At 37.2% G+C, this 23,863-nt stretch overlaps 1 long non-coding RNA gene across 5 annotated transcripts in view; it reads right to left on the bottom strand.

Moving 5' to 3' along the window:
• LOC147363451 (uncharacterized) overlaps positions 1-23,863 on the bottom strand; it is a 223,124-nt gene that overhangs the window by 133,246 nt on the left and 66,015 nt on the right. For 3 of the 5 annotated variants that reach the window (XR_015137128.1, XR_015137126.1, XR_015137129.1), the window contains exon 3: positions 5,089-5,202. This is a non-coding gene — a long non-coding RNA (uncharacterized LOC147363451). Of the gene's footprint in view, positions 1-5,088; positions 5,203-6,966; positions 7,112-17,128; positions 19,100-23,863 lie in introns of those variants that run through there. The other 2 variants (XR_015137127.1, XR_015137131.1) reach the window with 2 other exon arrangements.

A 23,863-nucleotide genomic window follows, 5' to 3' on the forward strand; every position in this document is an offset into this window, starting at 1 on the left:
GATAATTAAGACATTAATAGCATTTGTAAGTCATTTAGCATACTGCCTGATATACACAAAGTCCCTGAAGAATGTAGTTTTCCTTTCAGTGTTCTCACACAAAACTACACCTATTTCAGTGTTATACCTGGGACATACTGAAGATATTTTAAAATGTAATACTTGCTCCACTGACTACACATATTTTGAGAAAATTTTGTGGAGCTGATATATTTCTATATAAATCATTGTAAGACAATCTCTTTTAAAGGAAGTTATACCTCCTCAAAACATTTGTTCAGTGCATCAGACAAACTTAACCTTCTTTCTGAACCTCAATTAAATGCTATGTTTTCGGTGAAGGTTTAATGATGTCTTCTCAGCCTTAACAGAATCAGAATGATGCATTTGATTTAGGTATCTTTTATATTACTGACTTCATTCTTTATTTTGCTAATCTACTGTTATCTAATAATTCACATTACATTGTAAACTCCTATGAAATTAGGCCTGGCACAATGGTACTGATTCATACCAGGATTCCCATCTAATATCAGAGTTTCTTAGAGGTCAAAGGGCAGTGTAAATAAAATGTTAACACTGGGCCTGCTTGAAGTTAACACAACACTGCTTGACGTTTTCCTTGGAAGTACTAGTGAAGACAAATGAATGTTTATGCCTCCTTTGCGGCGTGGTACTGCACTGGTTTGGGAGAGAGGTGATTTGGGATGGAAGGCTTCAACTGCAATGGTATACAAAATTGGTGGGTAGAGTGGTGATGCCCTTCCATAGGTCAAGGTGATCCTCATACTCTTTGATCCTCACCTGTGGCAACCATGTGTGACCCATGTATCTAAGGAGACAAAAGTAGTTGCATTTTTGGATACATTTTGCTCAGGCCTTCTAATGAGATGAAGATATTGTATTTCCTGCTTTGTATCCTTCTAAGCAGCTAATTAACTATAGTATTATATTACTATTCTCTATTATTAGATTTTATTGCCATTTTGTTTATGTCACATGAGTCTTATTGCTAATCTGAAACCATAGCCATAGATTTGCTACTGCCAGGAGACTTTCATAACTTATCTGAATCATTCAGAATCAATAGAACATTTACCAAATGCTCCTGGTTTATCAGAATAATAACGCTGGCATTTGCAATTATTGAAAGATCACAAGGTTGGGGGTCAAAGAAGTTCAGGATGTATTACACCACTGAGTAGCTACTGTGGCTACTATGTAAGATAGAAGCCAGAAAAATGGGAAGACAGAGTCTGGGAAACTCTGCAGTGAACTTGCATACCTCCCTAAAATTTTACGCAGTATCTTTATAAATATGCATTGATTATTTCTCCGAATATGCTCACATTTTACAGAGGTGCTGAAACATGACCACATAAAAGGTTAAGAGTTATTACTTTACTTTAGAGAGGCTGAATGCTCTTTTGAGATAAATTCAGGCAATTTATGTGGAAAATTATTTCTTTGATGCCTCCAGGTTACCACTTAGCAAATTACTCTTAGACTCTACCAAGTGGCCTTAATTACCTAAAATTAAGGTTAATTTTTCCACCTAAAATGTCTTGCTCATCTCTGAGGAACTTACTCAAACACTGTTAAGGACAAGTTTTTCCAAGAGTTCCAGTACAATTGGCAATGTGTGTATGCTTAGTCGCTCAGTACTGTCAGACCCTTTGACCTCATCCTCTATTCATGAAATTTTCCAGGCAAGAATACTGGAGAGGGTTGGTATTTCCTTCTCCAAGAAATCTTCCCTATCCAAGGATCAAACCTTTGTCTCCTGCATTGACAGGCAGATATTTTTTTATCACTGTACCACCTGGAAAGCCGACACTAGTCAATACATTATTTCTAATGAAGGTTATCAGAACACCCCTTCATCTTACCCTTAGAGGAAAAATGCTCAAATAGGAACAAAGTTCATGTAAAAACTAAATGTTACTTTGATTGGCACTGGGGACAAAATAGTTGAAACAAAGTATCCCCTCACTCCTAGCCTCATCTAATGACCTTCCAGTTCCTGCAACAGAATGAAGCATTCAGGAAAGAGCAACAGCATTGCGCTAAAAAAAAAAAAAAAAATCACAAATGGAAAGAATTAACTGTTCACTACTAGTATTGGTGATTATGGTAGCCTTTACAACCAACAGACAGTGTTTCTTTTTTAACATAGAGATTGTATACACATGCTAATGTATCAATTAGGAAAGGCTTTCCCTTCAAGTGAGACAATAGCCAAGCTATTGTAGCCTAGACTAGAGACTTGATTTTCTCTTCCTCACTCAACAAGGGTAGGATAATTATTTCTTGCAGTCATTTGTTAAGTCAGCACCAAGGATTTATGACTGGCATCCCTACAGTTTCCCAGGTCTTTTTTTCCAGTGTTCCAAAATGATGGAAGTTATTCTGATCATCATATCCCCACAAAGATTTCATTCAAAATAATGAGACAAGCAAGGTGTAACCCAGAACAAATGCTTCTTCTTTAATCTACTGTAACTTTATACTAACTAGGAGTAATTTTCTCTGAGCTATCTCTGCCCCCAAAGGGCTTATTCCCAGAATTGAGTCACTTGCCAAACTCTAGAAAAAGTGCTATCTAGAACCACAGTTGATGATGTCAGAGATCACCACCTAATTCATAAACAAGAGATATTAGCAGAGATGAAGTAGTAATACTAGCCTTGGAGTAAGCAGCCAGTGTTTTATTTTTGCTTTATTTCATTTTGTTGTTTGTTGAGCTTCAATTACAAAGATTTGAATTCATCATAATCTGCAGTTCAAGTTATAGTCTCATCAATGATCAATGCAAGAAGCCTCTCTTTTATAAATATTATATATATTTACTTATCATGTTTGGTCTCCATATAGTGCTATTTCCCTCACATGGGACAATGGCTATGCTCATTTACTGCTGGCTTTGATATTATTTCCATGCCTTTATAGTGGTCAAAAGTAAAATATCTGTACTTTTAAAGATAAAGTACATCAAGAATTCTTACTGATTAATTTATTCTTCATTCATTATTACAGATTTTACTTAGCTTCATTAAAATTTGCCAATTGAATTTATCTCATGATATAAATTTTAATCTCAATGATATCAACCTAGCTATTCACACTACAAAATAAAATAACAGTCTCTGAATACCAATAATAACATTTAAGTCATCAAGATAGTGACTAGGTAGTTCAAAAAACACAACAGTATGGTAATAGCATAAAAAAGATGCATAGACCAATGGAACAGAATAAGGAGCTCCAAAATAAACCCTAATAAACTAACTAATATTTGAAAAGGAATCAAGAAAAAAAAAGTTAGTCTCTTCAATAAATGGTGCTAGGAAAACTGGATATTCATATACAAAAGAATGCAACTGGACTCCAGTCTTACACCTCTCCCCCAAATTAACTTGAAATGGATTAAATACTTATGCAAAACCTGAAACCATAAAACTCCTAGAATAAAACAAAGGGACAATATTTTTTCATTGGTTTTGGCAATGATTTCATGGCTATGTCACCAAAAGCACAAGCAATAAAAGCAAGAACAAGCAAGTAACCCAAAAAGCTTCTGCACAGCAAAGGAAACCATACACAGAATGCAAAGGAAACTTACTGAATAGGAGAAAATATTTGCAAACCACAAATGTCATAATGTACTAATACTCAAAATATATAAGAAATGCATATAATTCAACAGCTAAAAACTCTACAATAAGTAATTCAAATTTTACAAATGAGAAAATAGACATTTTTCTTTCTTTTTTAAAAAATTAATTTATTAAAAAATTAATTTATTTAATTGGAGGCTTATTACTTTACAGTATTGTGGTGGTTTTTGCCAAACATTGATATGAATCAGCCATGGGTGCACATGTGTCCCCCATCCCAAACCACCTTCCCACCTTCCTCCCCATCCCATACCTCTGGGTTGTCCCAGTGCACTAGCTTTGAGTCCCCTGTTTCATGCATCAAACTTGGACTGGTCATCTATTTCACATATGGTAATATATATGTTTCAATGCTATTCTCTCAAATCATGCCATCTTTGCCTTCTCCCACAGAGTCCAAAAGTCTTTCTTTATATCTGTGTCTCTTTTGCTGTCTCGTATATAGGGTCGTTGTTACCATCTTTCTAAATTCTGTATATATGCATTGATATACTGTTTTGGCGTTTTTCTTTCTGACTTACTTCACTCTGTATAATACGCTCCAGCTTCATCCGCCTCATTATAAAAGCTGGAGAGGGTGTGGAGAAAAGGGAACCCTCTTACACTGTTGGTGGGAATGCAAACTAGTGCAGCCTCCATGGAGAACAGTGCGGAATTTCTTAAAAAATTTAAAACAGATCTGCTGTATGACCCAGCAATCCCACTGCTGGGCAAACACACTGAGGAAATCAGAATTGAAAGACATGTACCCCAGTGTTCATCACAGCACTGTTTACAATAGCTAGGACATGGAAGCAACATAGATGTCCATCGGCAGATGAATGGATAAGAAACCTGTGATACATATACACAGTAGAATATTACTCAGCTATGAACATAGACATTTTTCAAAGAAGATGTTCAAATGAGTAACAAGAGCATGCCAAGGTATTCAACCTCATCAATCACTAAGGAAATACGAATCAAAACCTCATGAGTCTTATACCATAAACCAGCATTGAAAATTAGGAAATGCTGATAGTTATTGGCTTTTCCCATAATTTTCTCTTCTGAAAGCACAATCTTTATTGGAAAAAGGATGAGAGAAACCACTTCTGCTCCTTGATCCAGCTCCCCCTCCTGGACTTTATAATCAAAAATGAGATGTTTTTAAATATAATAATTTATCAATATTACCATGAAACTGAGCAAAAGTTGGCACTATATGTAGGACTGGTGAATTGGAACAGACTAAATTACATTGCTATCTAGGAAAGCAGTATATCTTCTATTAGACACACTAGTGTCTAGGAAGTCAGTATTGTACCTAACCAAACGTCTCACTACATGCTTCTTCCATCAGAGAGAGAGAGAGATAGCTTGCGATAGTTATAGCTATAAAAGAAGAAATTCCTTATAGGAATTGACTCACAGTTTTGCAGATCAAGAAGTCCCACCATCTGCCGTGTTCAAGCCTGAGAACTAGGAGGGTCACTGATGTAATTTAATCCAAGTCCAAAGAAGGGGAAACCAGAAGTGCCAGTGTCTGTGGGCAGAAGAGAGTTGTCACGGGTAAGCAGAGAGAGCAAATTCATCCTTCCTTCACCATTTTTCTTCTATCCGAGACCTCAGCAGGTTGGGTAGTGCACATGGACACAAGCAGAGGTGGCCCTCTTGACTCAGTCTGCTGATTCAAATGCCAGTCTTTTCTGGAGACACTGTCACAGACACGCCTCGAGATAATGCTGTACCAGCTGTCTGGGTATCCCTTAGCCCAGTCAAGTTGACTCATAAAATTAACCATCATAGGAATCAACAATTTTCCTTGAACTATTATTGCCTGAATACCCTCTTCATCATTCTGTTAAAAACATTAAACTCTACTGCTTCATATAATCCAGATACAGCATCTAGGTCCTTGATTTCATAATTTTTCCATACCCACTTGCCTTGCTCTATTTTTGCCACACATCTTATCACCTCCTAATGTTCTATATTATTTTATCATTATATTTTCTGTTTCCTCTTGCTAAAATTCAAGCTCCGTAAAGACTAATTTTTATCTGTTTTAGCCTAGTGATATATTTCAAGCATCTATTTAAAATATACCTAGTAAATAATAGGGGCTCAATATCCATTTCATAAATGAACATAAGTAAAATCTTATTTAATGTAATGGTATATAGTTTCCTCTCTTTCTCTTCCTCTTCTATAGTGGACTACTCTTTGATAAAGTCCAGTGTAGAGTTATTTCTTATAATATTCATCCAACTTCATTTTTTTAGGTAACAGAAGTAGTCTTTACCTATCTAACATACAAACACATTTTATTAGTCTCCATATATTTTAGTTTATCATGGATTTCCTGTAGATTATTTTCCTATATTCTCTCAAATGACTTAGAGTAGACACATAGTACAATTCAAACTTTTTCAAAAAGCTTTTCTAAGAAGGTGTTGCACATATGAACACAGTACTAATGACCATATCAATGGAGAGACACATAACATACATATTCTGTTGGGCTCAAGAACATTTGTTTTTTTTTTTTTTTTTTTGCTGGAAACTGAACTGTAGCATTTTATGTATACTCTCACCTCCAAAATGCCCAGAGTAAAATGCTTTTGGTGTGTGTGTTGTTCAGTGAGAGACGGTAGCATTGTTACAGTTAAATCTTCATGGTATAGTAATGAAAAACCTGGTTCCCTAAAAGGCCGAAAAAATATTTCTCTCTGGGTTCTTATCTCACTGTCAGAAAGGGACTCAGGCTCAAAGAAAACATAGTCTGATACTTGCAGATCCTTAAGGATTAAACAACCAAGATTAAATTCCACACTCTTGCTTCTGACTGTTGATTGAACCCTAAACCATGTTTCATGGGTTGATGGAAATCAGAGTTAACTTTTATCTATAGGAAAATAATATTTTTATAGCTGCTCACAATCCTCCCTGTAAAACTGTCAATTTTACAAATGTTGTTGGCAATAGAAGCATAAGTTGCAATGCCTCAAAATAATCCTAAGTGCTATGCAATAAAAATAAATATCCATGGCCTGTTTTTTACTGAAACTATTATTTCTTGATTCACATTGACATAGCTGCTGCTGCTGCTGCTAAGTCGCTTCATTCGTGTCCGACTCTGTGTGACCCCATAGACGGCAGCCCACCAGGCTCCCCCGTCCATGAGATTCTCCAGGCAAGAACACTGGAGTGGGTTGCCATTTCCTTCTCCAATGCATGCAAGTGAAAAGTGAAAGTGAAGTCGCTCAGTTGTCTCCGACTCTTAGAGACCCCAGGGACCACAGCCTACCAGGCTCCTCTGTCCATGGGATTTTCCAGGCAGGAGTACTGGAGTGGGGTGCCATTGCCTTCTCCGCACTGACATAGCAACAGTTGCTAATATTTTTATTCATTAGATTTATCTTCTTCCCCTTATCTGCTTGCCTCCTTGCCTCCTGTGAAGACATAAGAACATATATTCTCATGACAATTAGGGCATTAATGACACTATCAGTATGGCCCAAAGGAGCAGCCAACAAGAGCACCTGCCTTTCTCTCTTTTCTTATATTCATTTAATTTCAAGTCCTTCTCCCACCACGAATACACAAGTATATCCTCCCAAACCTCCACAAAGAGTAAACCCACCTAGTATGGTGGTATTAGGCCACCAACCAGAGAGACTTTTCTCTTTTTGGAACAATTTCAGTCTTAAAGGATATTTGTAATATTATCCTTAGTGAGAATATACTAATATTCTTCATGAAATGCTACTCATAGGGCTATCCTACCCATTATCAACCTAGGAATATGGCTATTAATTAATTGTGTAGGCAAATTACTTGTTGGGGTATCATGTGGGCAGTATAAGTAAATTCTGGAGTCAAATTTTCTGGGTTCAGTTCACAGCTCTGACATTTACTAGCTTTGTGACATTAGGCAGGTAACTTAAACCTCAGGGTTTGTTCATCTGTATAAGCCAACCTATAAAAGGATGGTTGTGATGATTTGCTGTGTTATTATCTTTACAGTTTCTGGTATCATATAATGTAAGATGCTATTATCAATATATAGCTACAAGTGATGGGGTGTTTTAGAAATATGTTGATAGTGACATTCAGTATCCCATCAGTTCTTTTTCTCCCTGTCTCTCAGGAAACTGAACTTACCACTGCCCCTAGGCAACTAAAAATGCTAAATAAATCAGCAAAGACCAGTAAAGGACTGGATTTATTTGTAGTGTTTCCTTATAGAAATTAAAAGTAAAAGTGAGTTTGCAATATCATAAAAGATTTTTAAAATAATTTCTAAGACTTGAAAGGCAGTAAACACTTCTCTGTACTGAATAGAAATGTATGGCTTTACTATTATTTTATATATGAAAGTCAAATTGATATTTTAAAAATTAGTAATGTGCCAAGTGGAGAACTCCTGGCTGATTCCATTTGAGATTCAATCCTTCTTGGTATTTAGGCTATTACAAAGCAAGATGGAGTCCAAGATGCCCATAGGACTTTTGCAAGATAAGTTTTTACTACATAGACATGTGATATTAATAGAGTGGAGGATTTACCAAAAGATCGTCTTTTAAAAACTCAAGAAAAGTTTAGGCATCAGTCACAACACTGCCTGGTCCCCTAAACTGTGCTGAATAGTAAAAAATTCTTTCCTTAGATTTTACTGATAGACTTTCAACATGAAATAGCATATGAATAATTTCTCCCTTTAAAAAGAACTTGTAAAAATTGATACGGAATTAATATTAAAATTTCAATCACACAGGCCAAGTCAACACAAAAATGAACCATTACCATACCATCCTAAAGAAGTACTGTTTGCATTTAAAAGATATTTGATTATTACTCTCATATTTGGGTGAAGAAAAAAACTGAAATGAAACTAAATTTTGTGATGAATTTCAAATAGTTTCTTCACCATAGACATGTTATTTCCTAAATATCAATCTAGAGTCATATGAAATCAACATAAAAATATTGAAGTCCTTGAAAACTGGTTCTGTATTTCAATGGTTTAAACACTCAGCCCTACTCTTTCCTATAGAATTTCTCTATTTCTTTTTTTTTTTAATTTAATTTTATTTTATTTTTTCACTTTACAATATTGTATTGGTTTTGTCATATATCAACATGAATCCGCCACAGGTATACTTGTGTTCCCCATCATGAACCCTCCTCCCTCCTCCATCCCCATACCATCCCTCTGGGTCATCCCAGTATACTAGCCCCAAGCATCCAGTATCATGCATCAAACCTGGACTGGAGACTCGTTTCATATATGATATCATACATGTTTCAATGCTATTCTCCCAAATCATCCCACCCTCTCCCTCTCCCACAGAGTCCATAAAACTGTTCTATACATCTGTGTCTCTTTTGCTGTCTTGCATACAGGGTTATTGTTACCACCTTTCTAAATTCCATATATATGTGTTAGTATACTGTATTGGTGTTTTTCTTTCTGGCTTACTTAACTCTTTATAATAGGCTCCAGTTTCATCCACTTCATTAGAACTGATTCAAATATATTATTTTTAATGGCTGAGTAATACTCCATTGTGTATATGTACCACAGCTTTCTTATCCACTCATCTGCTGATGGACATCTAGGTTGCCTCCATGTCCTGGCTATTATAAACAGTGCTGTGATGAACATTGGGGTACATGTGTCTCTTTCCCTTCTGGTTTCCTCAGTGTGTATGCCCAGCAGTGGGATTGCTGGATCATAAGGCAGTTCTATTTCCAGTTTTTTAAGGAATCTCCACACTGTTCTCCATAATGGCTGTACTAGTTTGCATTCCCACCAACAGTGTAAGAGGGTTCCCTTTTCTCCACACCCTCTCCAGCATTTATTGCTTGTAGACTTTTGGATTGCAGCCATTCTGACTGGTGTGAAATGGTACCTCATAGTGGTTTTGATTTGCATTTCTTTGATAATGAGTGATGTTGAGCATCTTTTCATATGTTTGTTAGCCTTCTGTATGTCTTCATTGGAGAAATATCTATTTAGTTCTTTGGCCCATTTTTTTGATTGGGTCATTTATTTTTCTGGAATTGAGCTGCAGGAGTTGCTTGTATATTTTTGAGATTAGTTGTTTGTCAGTTGCTTCATTTGCTATTATTTTCTCCCATTCTGAAGGCTGTCTTTTCACCTTGCTTATAGTTTCCTTTGTTGTGCAGAAGCTTTTAAGTTTAATTTCTCTATTTCTGAGTATTTTAATATAGAGTTAGTTCTTTGTGTTCCATTTTGTTATATAATAGTTTTATTGGTTTAACAATGATGTATATTGTATTTTCCTAATTCTGCTTTATTTAATGTCTTTCTGTTTCCTTTAGAGATGAAGGGTAATGGGAGAATATAACATTCTTGGGCTGCCCTGTAGTTCTGGAATTATGGGTTATTGGGAAGAAGTCCAAGACCACCATGATTTCCCTTTCGATACTGACTTGCTCTTCTACCTGGATACATATGCTTTATTCCGTCCTTGAAATTTAGCAACAAAGGGCCTTTGTAATGAACTTTACTAAAAAATCTCTAGCACCCCTCTTGGCTTTGCAGCTCTAGTTCACCCTTAGTTTTCCTCTGTTTCTATAATTTTATTTTTGTAGTATTTCTTCCCCACCCACCAAATCTTCCACTCCTCTTCAGCTTGTTGACACTTCTCCTATTTGAGATATAATTATGTGTCAAAATTATGTGCTCTGAACATCTGTGTGATAAACTATTTACTGAACTATATTTTGTGTTTTGGGATGCAATTGTGTATTCTCTGTCTACTTAACAGAATGTGGTGCTTCTAAGTGAAAAAAGTGTTACAAGGGGCAAGTGATAAATACAAAGACATTAGAAGCCATGCATTTGCTAAATAAAAATAGCATCCCTGCAGTAATTGTCAGAATCACATGCTATATCAAACAGGCTTAGGCTGAAGAGCATCGTTTGTCAAACATAGCCTCACTGAGAACATCTCTCCCTTGGAACCCTCCCTGCCAGCGTAATTTCTGCTGATTTCAAAGGTTTCTTTGTGGTTATCTTAGGTCTCTTGGCCAGCTTGTCACAAAGGGTAAACTGGTCTTTTACCATCATGCACCCAACTCGGGATTTTATCCTACCCATTTTCTAGAGAGAATTAAGTTTCTTTTTCATAGAGAAGATGTTAGTTTGGGGCATGTATAATTTGGGGGTTCGGCAAAAGACCAAATAGAAAAGTCAAGAATAGAGACATTTGGACTTTCAGAGGCAATATATAAAATGAAAGTTTTCTTAGGAAAAAAAATATTTATCTCTTTATATTTATCTACTGTTGTTCTTTCCTATTCACTGCACAAAAAAGTTTTGTTGTAAAAGCATTTTTTAAAGCAGGAACTTATACATTTAGAGTCAAATTTAAAGGCTCTATTCATAAAATAGGCAAACAACACATTTTGGGGCCATTATGAAAAATCAACTCCATATGAAGCATATATTTTATGGATTGCTAAATGTTCATGGTAGATTATACATAGAGCAGTCCTCATCAAAGACCTTAGGATGACACAAACGATAATAATAAATGAGTGTCTTTGGTAAGGGTTTGAGAGCAGTATAGAAAATTCTTTAGGAGCTTCGAGAGGATGAGCCCCCTTTTTCTTGAAGGAATCAAGACAAATTTTATCAAATACTCAAGAGATAGAGAGAGGTGGACAGAATCAGAGAGTAACAGAAGCAAGGCATGGAGGCAGGCTATTACGATGGAAGTGTTCCCCCTCCCCCAGGAAATATCCTATCTAATGACAGCTGTGACCCTTAAAGGTTATTAAAACTTGTATAGCTATTGCACACATATCAGTAGTTTTACAAGTCTCTCTGATAACAAGTAATATGAAATGAAATTATAGTTGATACTATATTTAGTACCAGGTCATTGATTTACAGAAGGTCAAGATTAGCCACAGACTGAACAGCTGAAGCTTATTATGTTCTTCTGGTCACTTAGCTTTTATGACCATCCCTACACACACACACGCACACAGCCTTTCATCCTAGACCATTAGCTTATTTTCCATTAACTTTATATGTCTTCTGCAATCCCACTTCCCTGATTCTCATGTCTGCAAATACAGTGACACTCTTTAAGAGGTACCCTTCTATGATTTCATTATGTTCCAAAAGCTAGCTTTTAAGCTCCATGTGATTTCATTTTTGCTATAGTCCTAGTTCCTGTAACACGGTGAATACTCAATAATAGTTGTCAAATGAACAGAAGATTAAGAGACTGTCATAGGCCAGCCTGTTTGACAAGCAGAAGATGGATTATCGTGTCCATTTTGTAGATAAGTTTGCAGAGATAAAGAGAGGTTCTAATTCCCTAACTTGTGCTCATTTTATCATGAGACATTGCTTTTACTCAAACAATGATTAATGGTAGAAATTACAGATTGGGTGCAGGAGTAATGTAATGATGGTTTGGATGCAGAGAACCTACAATGGTCCCTCAAATCATGCTATACAAGCATCACACAGTCAGCCAAGGAGGGGATAGTAGTATCTAATGAGAGAGAATACAACTGGGAAGAGACAAAAATTAAACATGTGTGGTTTGTCACAATTTCCTTAATTGTCTTGCCCTCTAACTTCACCTTTTCATACTCAATCTCTCCCCTTTCTATAACCTGGATTATTAATAATTATACTTTTAGTTAATGATTCCCAAGTGTTTTCTTGCAGGGAGAATTGGGGCAATGGTAGAAACAGCACAGGAGTAGTGAGATACTTTCATTAGAAGGAGCTTGAATTTATTGCTGATTAGACCAAAAGCAACGAAATAGTGTTATACAGGGAGAAACTGAGTCTATGTGGGTTATGTGAGAGTAATTGTGGGTACATTTTGTCATAAAATGGTGAGATCCTTAGATATATTTGCACATTATGTGTGACACTGATCCAACTCTTTGCAACCCCATGAACAACAGCATACCAGGCCTCCCTGTCCATCACCAAATCCCAGAGCCTACCCAAACCCATGTCCATTGAGTCAGTGATGCCATCCAACCATCTCATCCTCTGTCGTCCCCTTCTCCTCCTGCCCTCAATCTTTCCCAGCATCAGGGTCTTTTCCAGTGAGTCAGGTCTTCTCATCAGGTGGCCAAAGTATTGGAGTTTCAGCTTCAGCATCAGAGCTTTCAATGAATATTCAGGACTGATTTCCTTTAGGATGGACTGGTTGGATCTCCTGGCAGTCCAAGTGACTCTCAAGAGTCTTCTCCAACACCACAGTTCAAAAGCATCAATTCTTCGGCACTCAGCTTTCTTCACAGTCCAACTCTCACATCCATACATGACCACTGGAAAAACCATAGCCTTGACTAGACAGACCTTTTTTAATATGCTGTCTAGTTTGGTCATAACTTTCCTTCCAAGGAGTACACATCTTTTAATTTCATGGCTGCAATCACCATCTGCAGTGATTTTGGAGCCCAGAAAAATAAAGTCAGCCACTGTTTCCACTGTTTATCCATCTATTTGCCATGAAGTGATGGGAAGCCACTGTTTCCACTGTTTATCCATCTATTTGCCATGAAGTGATGGGACCGGATGCCATGATCTTTGTTTTCTGAATGTTGAGCTTTAAGCCAACTTTTTCACTCTCCTGTTTCACTTTTATCAAGAGGCTCTTTAGTTCCTCTTTACTTTCTGCCATAAGGGTGGTATCATCTGTATGTCTGAGGTTATTGATATTTTTCCTGGCAATATTGATTCCAGCTTATGCTTCCTCCAGCCCAGCGTTTCTCATGATGTACTCTGCATATAAGTTAAATAAGCAGGTGAAAATATACAGCCTTGATGTACTCCTTTTCCTATTTGGAACTAGTCTGTTGTTCCATGTCCAGTTCTAACTGTTGCTTTCTGACCTGCATACAGGTTTCTCAAGAGGCAGGTCAAGTGGTCTGGTATTCCCATCTCTTTCAGAATTTTCCACAATTTATTGTGATCCACACAGTCAAAGGCTTTGGCATAGTCAATAAAGCAGAAATAGATGTTTTTCTGGAACTCTCTTGCTTTTTTGATGATCCATCAGATGTTGGCAATTGATCTCTGGTTCCTCTGCCTTTTCTAAAACCAGCTTGAACATCTGGAAGTTCACGGTTCATGTATTGCTGAAGCCTGGCTTGGAGAATTTTGAGCATTACTTTACAAGCGTGTGAGATGAATGCAGTTGTCTGGTAGTTTGAGCATTCTTTGGCACTGCCTTTCTTTGGGATTAGAATGAAAACTCACCTTTTCCAGTCCTGTGGCCACTGCTGAGTTTTCCAAATTTGCTGGCATATTGAGTGCAGCACTTTCACAGGATTATCTTTCAGGATTTGAAATAGCTCAACTGCAATTCCATCACCTTTACTAGCTTTGTTCATAGTGATGCTTCCTAAGGCCCATTTGACTTCACATTCCAGGATGTCTGGCTGTATGTGAGTGATCACACCATCGTGATTATTTGAGTCATGAAGATCTTTTTCATACAGTTCTTCTGTGTATACTTGCCACCTCTTCTTAATATCTTCTGCTTCTGTTAGGTCTCTACCATTTCTGTCCTTTATCGAGCCCATCTTTGCATGAAACGTTCCCTTGGTATCTCTAATTTTCTTGAAGAGATCTCTGCTGCTGCTGCTAAGTCACTTCAGTCGTGTCTGACTCTGTGGGACCCCATAGACGGCAGCCCGCCAGGCTCCCCCGTCCCTGGGATTCTCCAGGCAAGAACACTGGAGTGGGTTGCCATTTCCTTCTCCAAAGCATAAAGTGAAAAGTGAAAGGGAAGTTGCTCAGTCGTGTCCGACTCTTAGCGACCCCATAGACTGCAGCCTACCAGGCTCCTCCGTCCGTGGGATTTTCCAGGCAAGAGTATTGGAGTGGGGTACCATTGCCTTCTCTGGAAGAGATCTCAAGTCTTTCCCATTCTATTGTTTTCCTCTATTTCTTTACATTGATCGCTGAGGAAGGCTTTCTTACACTGATGAACTGGTAGAAACAAGGCTTTTAGAAGTTTTGTTATATGCTAAAAATAGGAGTCTCTAGAGAGACTGTAATGAAGACTTCAATTTCTGTTAATCATCTTTTAGTTGCCAGACATGTTGTTCATTCACAAGTAGACATAAGGCAGCCTAGTTACTGTGATTTCCTTGTGGTCTCCTGATTTGGTAGGAATGTTTCAGCTCTATATATTGTAGCAGAAAACATGATATATAGGGGCCCATATGTAGAGGGGTTAATTTCTTCTCAGCTAACAAGAAGTCTGGAAGTACTTTCTCCTACCACTTTCTTCCACCACTTTCTTCCTTCAGAAAAGGATGTGGGAAAAGGGCTTGTGTCCAAATAAATATAGAGAATTCATAACACTGTGCAAGTCTCAAGAAAAACAGAGGGTGTTCTGTAAGGTACCACTATTGTGAAGTAAGTCAAGAGTAGTTCAGAGGAAGGAATAAAGAGGCAAAGAACAGGAAGTATGGAAAGTATGTTTGCTGAAGTATTTAAGAATATTCATTTCTGTTGTAAAGACCATGACAAAAAAATAGCAGGCAAACTTAAGCACAGAAGCAAGTAACTGCTGAGATATATTAGACATAGTGTTAGCATAGCACATATATCCATGTGCTAATTATAACAGATATGATGGAAGGAATAGGTAAACCTTATCTATTCATAAGACATATATTAGGTCATCTCCAGTTGGTAGCAATGTAATCAGGTATCCATAGATGACACACATTCCGGCCTTAGGCATCCTCTTCCAAATCACAGATAAAAACCATGGATACTCAGCAGGCTAGCAGTCAGTTTTAACCATAACCAGTAATTTACCTTGACTCTCCCTAATAGAGCAAGTGTCTTTAGGCACAAGGTACCTTCCATCTGCCAAACCTTGCTTGGCTTGTCTTCTGAACCATATGATTAACAGGAGGTTGGTGTGATATAGAGATAGAATATGCAAGCACTGCACAATGTAGAATCCATCTTTCTTGCATTTTATTTAAGGATACTTCCTTACCCTGTTACTAATATTGATAGTTGTTAATATTATATATAATACATGAATATTATATATGCATATGTTATATATTAATCATATACATTATAGCAGTCATTGATAATATCAACCATATAACATTATAGCACATAATATTGTATATATGCATGTATTATATGTAACATAATTATTAATATTAACAGTTCATAGTCACAGTATGCAAGTATTTGCTCCAGGAAATGACTGATTTTAAAACAAATCAATTTCCTTTGCCTCTAATGAAAATTTTATAAGAAGATTTTATATAAAGAAGCTATTGAATGTGGAAACCTGTGTTTATCTCCTATAGATATTTTCCTCTTGATATTGCAAATGAAACTTTTCATGCATATACAACTCAGAGCTGACTTCCAGGCAGAGTGCCTAGCAATAGAGATCTCCCTGTACAGCATAGATCCTTGGAAGAAGGCTGAGTGCTGAAGAATTGGTGCTTTCAAGCTGTTGTGCTGGATGAAATTCTTGAGAGTCCCCTGGACAGCAGGGAGATCAAACCTGTCAATCCTAAAGGAAATTAACCCTGAATATTCATTGGAAGGACTGATGCTGAAGCTCCTGTACTTAGGACTTGATGTGAAGAGCCAACTCACTGGAAAACACCTTGATGCTGGGAAAGATTGAAAGCAAAAGGAGGAGGAGGTGGTAGAGGATGAGATGGTTAGACAGCATCACTGATTCAATGGCCATGAGTTTGAGCAAACTCCTGGAGGCAGTTAAGGATAGCAGAGCCTGGCGTGCTATAGTCCATGGGGTTGCAAAGAGTCGGACATGACTTAGCAACTGAACAGCAGCAAATCAGAGCTTTAATGTCTGCTGCTGCCGCCAAGTTGCTTCAGTCGTGTCCGACTCTGTGCGACCCCATAGATGGCAGCCCACCAGGCTCCCCCGTCCCTGGGATTCTCCAGGCAAGAACACTGGAGTGGGTTGCCATTTCCTTCTCCAATGCATGGAATTGAAAAGTGAAAGTGAAGTCGCTCAGTCATGTCCGACTCTTAGCGGCCTCATGGACTGCAGCCTACCAGGCTCCCCCATCCATGGGATTTTCCAGGCAAGAGTACTGGAGTGGGGTGCCATTGCCTTCTCCGCCTTAATGTCTATATAATCTCTATTATAAACTTATTTGCCTGAGCATGTGTGTGTCCTTGGTTGAATCATGTTGGTTCTTATTCACCTCATTTACAATTGCTCTTTTTTCCATGTTGTAAAAGTTCTAACACTACACCTCATTCAATTTGACCCTTACTATGATACCTTACCCCAGATGCACAGTCCTAAAAACAGCCTACAAGCATACCACAAATCATTCACCTATTCATCTCAAGAGAAATTTATTTCAACATAATTATTCTTTTTATGTGTAATGTTTGTTCACCAAATGGTTAATACATTCAAGACTTGATGTTTTTATGTTAATAATAATTGGAATGAGAATTCAATTAAGAAGAAAATATTAGCACATAAATCCACATGGTCACAGGAAAGAAATTAAAATTTTCAATTATGTACACAATTTTATTGTAGAGAATAATGACTGAGTGATTACTAAAATACTTTCAAGCATAAAATTATATTATGTTAGTATAAAATTCTATTGACGTGAAAATACAAACTTATGAGCAAAGGGAGCAATGTAAAATTTATAATAATAAAGATAATTGTTCATTTTAAATGATTTATAGCTAGTAACAAATTGCTATTGCATTAGTACACCACGGGAAATTTATAAAGGGATGATATATGCTAAATATTTTTTAACATCAAATTTTACAATATGTGATAAATCACACCAGTTCCAATTGCTTAAGTTTAGTATCTAAATGGACTTTTAAAAATCTAGAGGTAACTACAATGTGTACAAAGTAGTATAGTAGTAAAATACAAACATATTATTAATCAAAGTGCAACAGACTAAAATTTCCAGATAAAAGACAAAGTATATCATAATAGTGAAAAAAACTTGGACTCTTATAAACTGACTAATGTTTATATGGACTCAAAGGACTCAGGGTAATCAATTCAACATTAAAAGAGAAGAACAATGTTGGTGAACTGATTATTGCCTTAAGACTTAAAGCTATAGTAATCAAGACAGTGTGTTTTGGACAAAGAGTAAACAAATCAATGAAGCAGTAGAAAGTCCAGGAAGAGACCTCTCTGAGGATACTCAGTTGTTCTTTAACAAAGGAACAAGGGCACTGCAATGGAGAATGGACAGCCTCTTCAACAAATGGTGTTGGAACAACTGGACATCCACATACCAAAAGAAAAGAATCCAGACACAGACCTTACACCATTCACAAAAAGGAACTCAAAATGATTATGGACATAAACGTAAATTTTAAAATTATGAAACTTCTAGAGGATGTAATAGGAGAAAATCCAGACGGCCTTAGATATGGCAATAGTTTTTAGATACAACACCAAAGGCATGATCCATGAAAGAAATCATTCTAAACTGAAGAAATAAAAGCAAAAATAAACAAATGGGGCGTAATCAAACTTACAAGGTTTTGCACAGCAAAGGAAACCACAGGCAAAATGAAAAGACAACCTACTGAATGGGAGAAAATATTTGCAAATGACGTGACTGATAAGGACTTAATTTCCAAAATATACAAAAAGCTCATATAACCCAACAACAACAGAAAGAACAACAACAACAACAACAAATCAACTGAAAATGAGTATAAGAACTATATAGATACTCTTCAAAGAAGACATACAGATGGCCAACAGGTCCATGAAAAGATGGGTCAACGTCACTAATCATTAGAGAAATGTGAATCAAAATTACAATAAGGTATTACCTCACATAGGTTAGAATGACCATCATTAAGAAGTCTACAAATAAATACTGGAGAGGGTGTGGCAACAACGGAAACATCTTATGCTGTTGGTGGAAATGTACGTTTGTACAGCCACTAAGGAAAACAGTACATATATTCTCCAAAACACTAAAAATAAAATTTCCATATGCTCCAACAACTTTACTCCTGGACATATATCTGGACAAAACTATAATTCAAAACATGCATGCACCCCTATGTTCATAGCAGCACTATCCACAATAGCCAAGCCATGGAAACAACCTGAATGTCCATTGATGGACGAATGGATAAAGAAGATGTGTCATGTATATACAATAGAATACTGCTGCTGCTGCTAAGTCGCTTCAGTCATGTCCAACTCTGTGTGACCCCATAGACGGCAGCTCACCAGGCTCCCCCGTCCTTGGGATTCTCCAGGCAAGAACACTGGAGTGGGTTGCCATTTCCTTCTCCAATGCAGGAAAGTGAAAAGCGAAAGTGAAGTCGCTCAGTCGTGTCCGACTCTTCGCGACCCCATGGACTGCAGCCCACCAGGCTCCTCCGTCTAACCATAAAAAAAAAAAAAAAGAAATAATGGCATTTGCAGCAACATGAATGCACGAGAGATTACCATAATAAGTGAAGTCAGAAATAAAGAGACTAACATCATTTGATATTGCTTACATGTGGAATCTAAAATATGGCACAGATGAACATATCTACAAAACAGAAATGGATTCACAGACAAGAGACTTGTTGGTTCCTAAGTGGGGTGGTGTGAGATGGATGGAGTAGGAGGCTGGGGTTATCAGATGCAAGCTATTATATATAGAATGGATAAACAGTGTGTTCCACTATACTTAATGTAGAAAATGAACAAGCAGCTACCATATAGCACAGGGAACTCTGTTCAATATTATGTAGAAACTTAAATGGGAAAATAATTTGAAAAAGAACAGATACATGTATAACAGAGCCACTTTGCACAGCAGAAATTAACACAACATTGTAAATCAATTACATTTGAATTAAAACATAAATTAATGCACCAATTTTCCTGGGAAAAACAAGAAATAATTGTTAAACTGGCTTTATTAAAATTAAAATAAAAAAATTCTGCTCTGTGAAAGTCAGTGTCAAGAGAGTGAGAAGACAAACTACAGCCTGGGAGAAAATATTTGCACAAGGAGCAGCTGATAAAGAGCTGCTATTAAAAATATTAAGAATTCCTAAAAGTTAGTAATAAAAAAATAATAACCTAATTACAAAAGGGGTTATCATGGTAACTCTTTTGAAATGTACAGAAATACAAGTCACTGAGTTGTATAAGGACTGATGTTGAAGCTGAAGCTCCAATACTTTGGCCACCTGATGCAACGAAGTGACTCATTTGAAAAGATCCTGTTGCTGGGGAAGATTGAAGGCAGGAGGAGAAGGGGATGGCAGAGGATGATGCCGAGGTCCTGCCCCAGCTGATCCGGGGTATTCGAAGGAGAGACGGCTTAGGCGACCTATTCAGATGTTAATTAGAGATATAAAGAGTAATAGAATGAGGACAGCTCAGTAGGAAAATTCAGTGGAGAAAAGAGGCTGAGTAGCTTGGTTTACGCGGAAAATCAATATAACCCGTGACACCAGATTAGCTCTGACCACGGAGGCCGCAGGTGCCCTCTCAAATAGCGGAAGGTGCCCCACCTTAGACACCTTCTCGAGTGGGTCTTAGAAGCCCAGGCAAATAAATGGTCGCAGAGGATATCCGTGCTCCAGATGGAGACTTCAGCCAGAATGTGAAAAGAATGACACGGGGAGACCAAGCGTTGGTGAGCAAGGCCCGTAGCTTTATTTTCAACAGGGGCTTTTATACCCTAAGTTACACATAGAGGATAATAGGGATGCAAAGTCAGCAGTTTTTGATCCTTATCAAAAACCAGGGTTTCTTTCCTGCAAATTTATCGTATACAAATGGTTTAGGTGATTTACATCATCTTCTGGCCAGAAGGCCTATTAACATTTTATGACTCTTGACAAGGACTTATCAACAAAGACTTATTTTCTCTAAGAGTAATTATTTTAAGGTTTGGCGCCATCTTCCGAAGATAAAATTGCATTCCTATAGGGCGGATGTGGAATGGGTTTACAACAAAGAAAAGAGTTTATTACCTTAAGGGTCTAAAGTTACTAACACCAAGGCCACTACTTATTTTTTCTACATACCAACTATTAATTAATTAATATTCAAGGATACAATTCAGGGGATGTGGAAACTTGGCAACAAGCATTGGCTCATCAATGAAATCCTTTACTAGTTTATTCTGACAGTTTCTAACTCTCTGAGAGGCTCTAAGCTATTTGAATATCTTAAGCTTCCCATGCCTCTCGAGGCTGGGAGACTGTAAACAATCGTATGCATAGCTGTAGGAGTCCGGGTAAACTTGTCAGGCGAGTTAGAGAGCCAGCTGAGGGGTTTGGATTTAAACACTCCTAGTTGCCCAGGAACTTTATTAATTGGAGCTGTAAGTTAACTCTTTGACAGAGAGAGTGAGATGGTGGTAGGGGACAGCCCTCAGTAAAGTCAGAGGTGAGAGCACAAAGCAATAAAGTAGGCAGACTCTGGTTTTTTGGGGGTAGATACTCGAGAATATCCGGGGGGACTCCTGAGGCTCGATCCCGCCTTTGCTTATGCCGAGCCTCCTTCCTCATGACCTTTGTCACGAGTGGAATGTCTCTCGCTGGCTCCCGGCAGGATGAGATGGTTGGATGGCATCACCGACTCAATGGACCTGAGTTTGAGTACACTCTGGGAGTTGGTGATGGACAGGGAGGCCTGGTGTGCTGCAGTCCATGGAGTCGCAAAGAGTCTGACGTGACTGAGCGACTGAACTGAACTGAGTTATATAAAAGGAAATAACATAGTGTTGTAGGCTAATTATTCTTTAAAAACAAACAAACTCACAGAAAAAGGTCAGATTTGTGATTACCAGAGGCAAGTGGTAGGAGGAGGTAGAATTGGATGAAGGCAAACACAAGGTACAAACTTCCAGTTTTACTTTAATTGTAAGTAAGTACTAAGGAAATAAAAGAGAACATAATAAATATAGTTAACACTGCTGTATGTTATGGGAGTTTGTGTTACAAGAGTAAATCCTAAGAGTTCTCACATAAGGAAAAATTTTTCTTTACTATTTCTATAATTTCCTATTCACATGATATGACAGATGGTCACTGAACTTACTGTGATAATCATTTCATGATGTATGGAAGTCAAATTATGCTATACACTTCCAACTTATATAGTGCTATATATGAATTATATTTCAACAGGATGAATTAGGAGATTAAGATATATGTATATAATAAACATTATAATATAATAATATATAATATAACAAATACTATAACACTATAATATATAATATATATAAATAATAAAATATAATTATATAATATAAATATACTATAAAATGTATTTATTGTATTATCAATAATATAATATATATAATAAATATAATAATATAATACTGCTGCTGCTGCTAAGTCACTTCAGTCATGTCCGACTCTGTATAGACGGAGCCCACCAGGCTTCCCCATCCCTGGGATTCTCCAGGCAAGAACACTGGAGTGGGTTGCCATTCCCTTTATAATAAATATTATAATATAAAATAATTTAAAATATTATAATATAATATAAATTATAAAATGAATTATATCATGATATTATTATTTATTATAATATAATATAAAACATAATATTATATTATAATATAATAATAATATATACATATAATCTAGTGTAAAACACCCAGTGGGCAGCTGCTGTATAGCGCAGGGAGCTCAGCTTGGTGCTCTGTGATGACCTAGAAGGGTGGGATAGGGGAGGTGGGAGTGAGGTTCAAGAGAGAAGGGATATATGTATACATATAACTGTTTCACTTTGTTGTACCACAGAAAGTAACACAACATATAAAGAAATTATACTCCAGTAATAAAATTAAAAATAAATACAAAAGCAGTTTACATAAGACTACTACTACATGATTCTTTGCGCTTGTTAACTTTTTTTGATAACAGCACAGCAATGTGGAGGAATGTTTCCAAGACACTGAGATCAGGCCTGTCTCCATGCTGAGGTATGTGTGTGTGTGTGCATGTAAAATAAGCAGAACCAAAATATTAATGGTTTATGAATATATATGCAATATAACCACAGAGAAAAGCATGGGAATGATAACACAATAATCAGGAGTATAATCACCCCTGGACAATGGGAGAGGAAAGTAACTGAGAGGAGAATACAATGATCTTCTGAGGTGTAAATATTCCATTTCTAAGCTGCATGGGGAGAACTTGGGTGTTAATTTATTTCATAATCTTTAAATGTTATATGTGCATTATGGAATTATAAAGGGAAGAGGTGGTAGAATTTATTGAACTCTATGAAATAGTCCTGGGATGGGGGGGTTTCTAGATGGTGTTTGCTAGAGAGGGCCCTATTATCATCAGGATCCCGGTTCCTCTGTTTTCCTGGTCTGTTTTCCTCCATGTGTCAGCTGCATCCTTTCCTCCTTGTAGTAAGGGTTGGCTGTTACAGTTCTGGTTTATAGTTTATGAACACAAGACTACTCTGAAAAGGAGAACTTTTATTATTCAAACTATCAGGCAAAAGTCCTTGACTTCACACACATCAAACCTACATAGGTTATGTCCCTGCCTGAATGAATCCCTGTGCAAGGAAGTAGGGGCGAGGCCAATTACTCTCCACCCAGGATACGGGTGGAGGTTGTGGAGTCAACCAACTAGGGCGACCACTCTGCTCAGTAGCCGGAGGCTTGACATGTTCTAGTTGATGCTTCTGTGTCCCACAAAACCTCTTAATCCCAGGCAAGCCAAGATGCTGGTCACCATACAACCAGCAGCATAGACATAAAAATCAGCTGCCCCCTTCCCCCAAACCCGTGCTCAAGTCTTATTACTAGGTAGTAGATTTAAATAAACGACTATTTCTACTTTCTCATAACAGGCATCTTTCTCCCATAGGAACTACTGAATCTTTTTAAATTATAGAATTCCACACTCAAAGAATTTCTTAAAATTTTTTTCTCTTTCTCTTAAATGATCAATTAATATCCCTTATGTTTTCTGATATTATTATTTGATGTAATTTTCTAGTCTGTCAGCAGCATTTCTAAACCTTCTTTAGAATCAGAGCCCCAAAACATGAGATCCTATGGAGGGTTCTGTGTAACATTTCACAGTTTCAGAAATGTTTTCTCAGCTATTCCCCAAATTCTGGTTAGGTGGGAGGTAGAAGGAACTGTCTTCTGAGAAAGAT

Source organism: Bos grunniens, chromosome 11, assembly GCF_055505025.1.
Source record: "Bos grunniens cultivar Pamir isolate PY7600 chromosome 11, Bosgru_T2T1.0, whole genome shotgun sequence".
In the NCBI taxonomy this organism is placed as follows: Eukaryota; Metazoa; Chordata; class Mammalia; order Artiodactyla; family Bovidae; genus Bos; species Bos grunniens.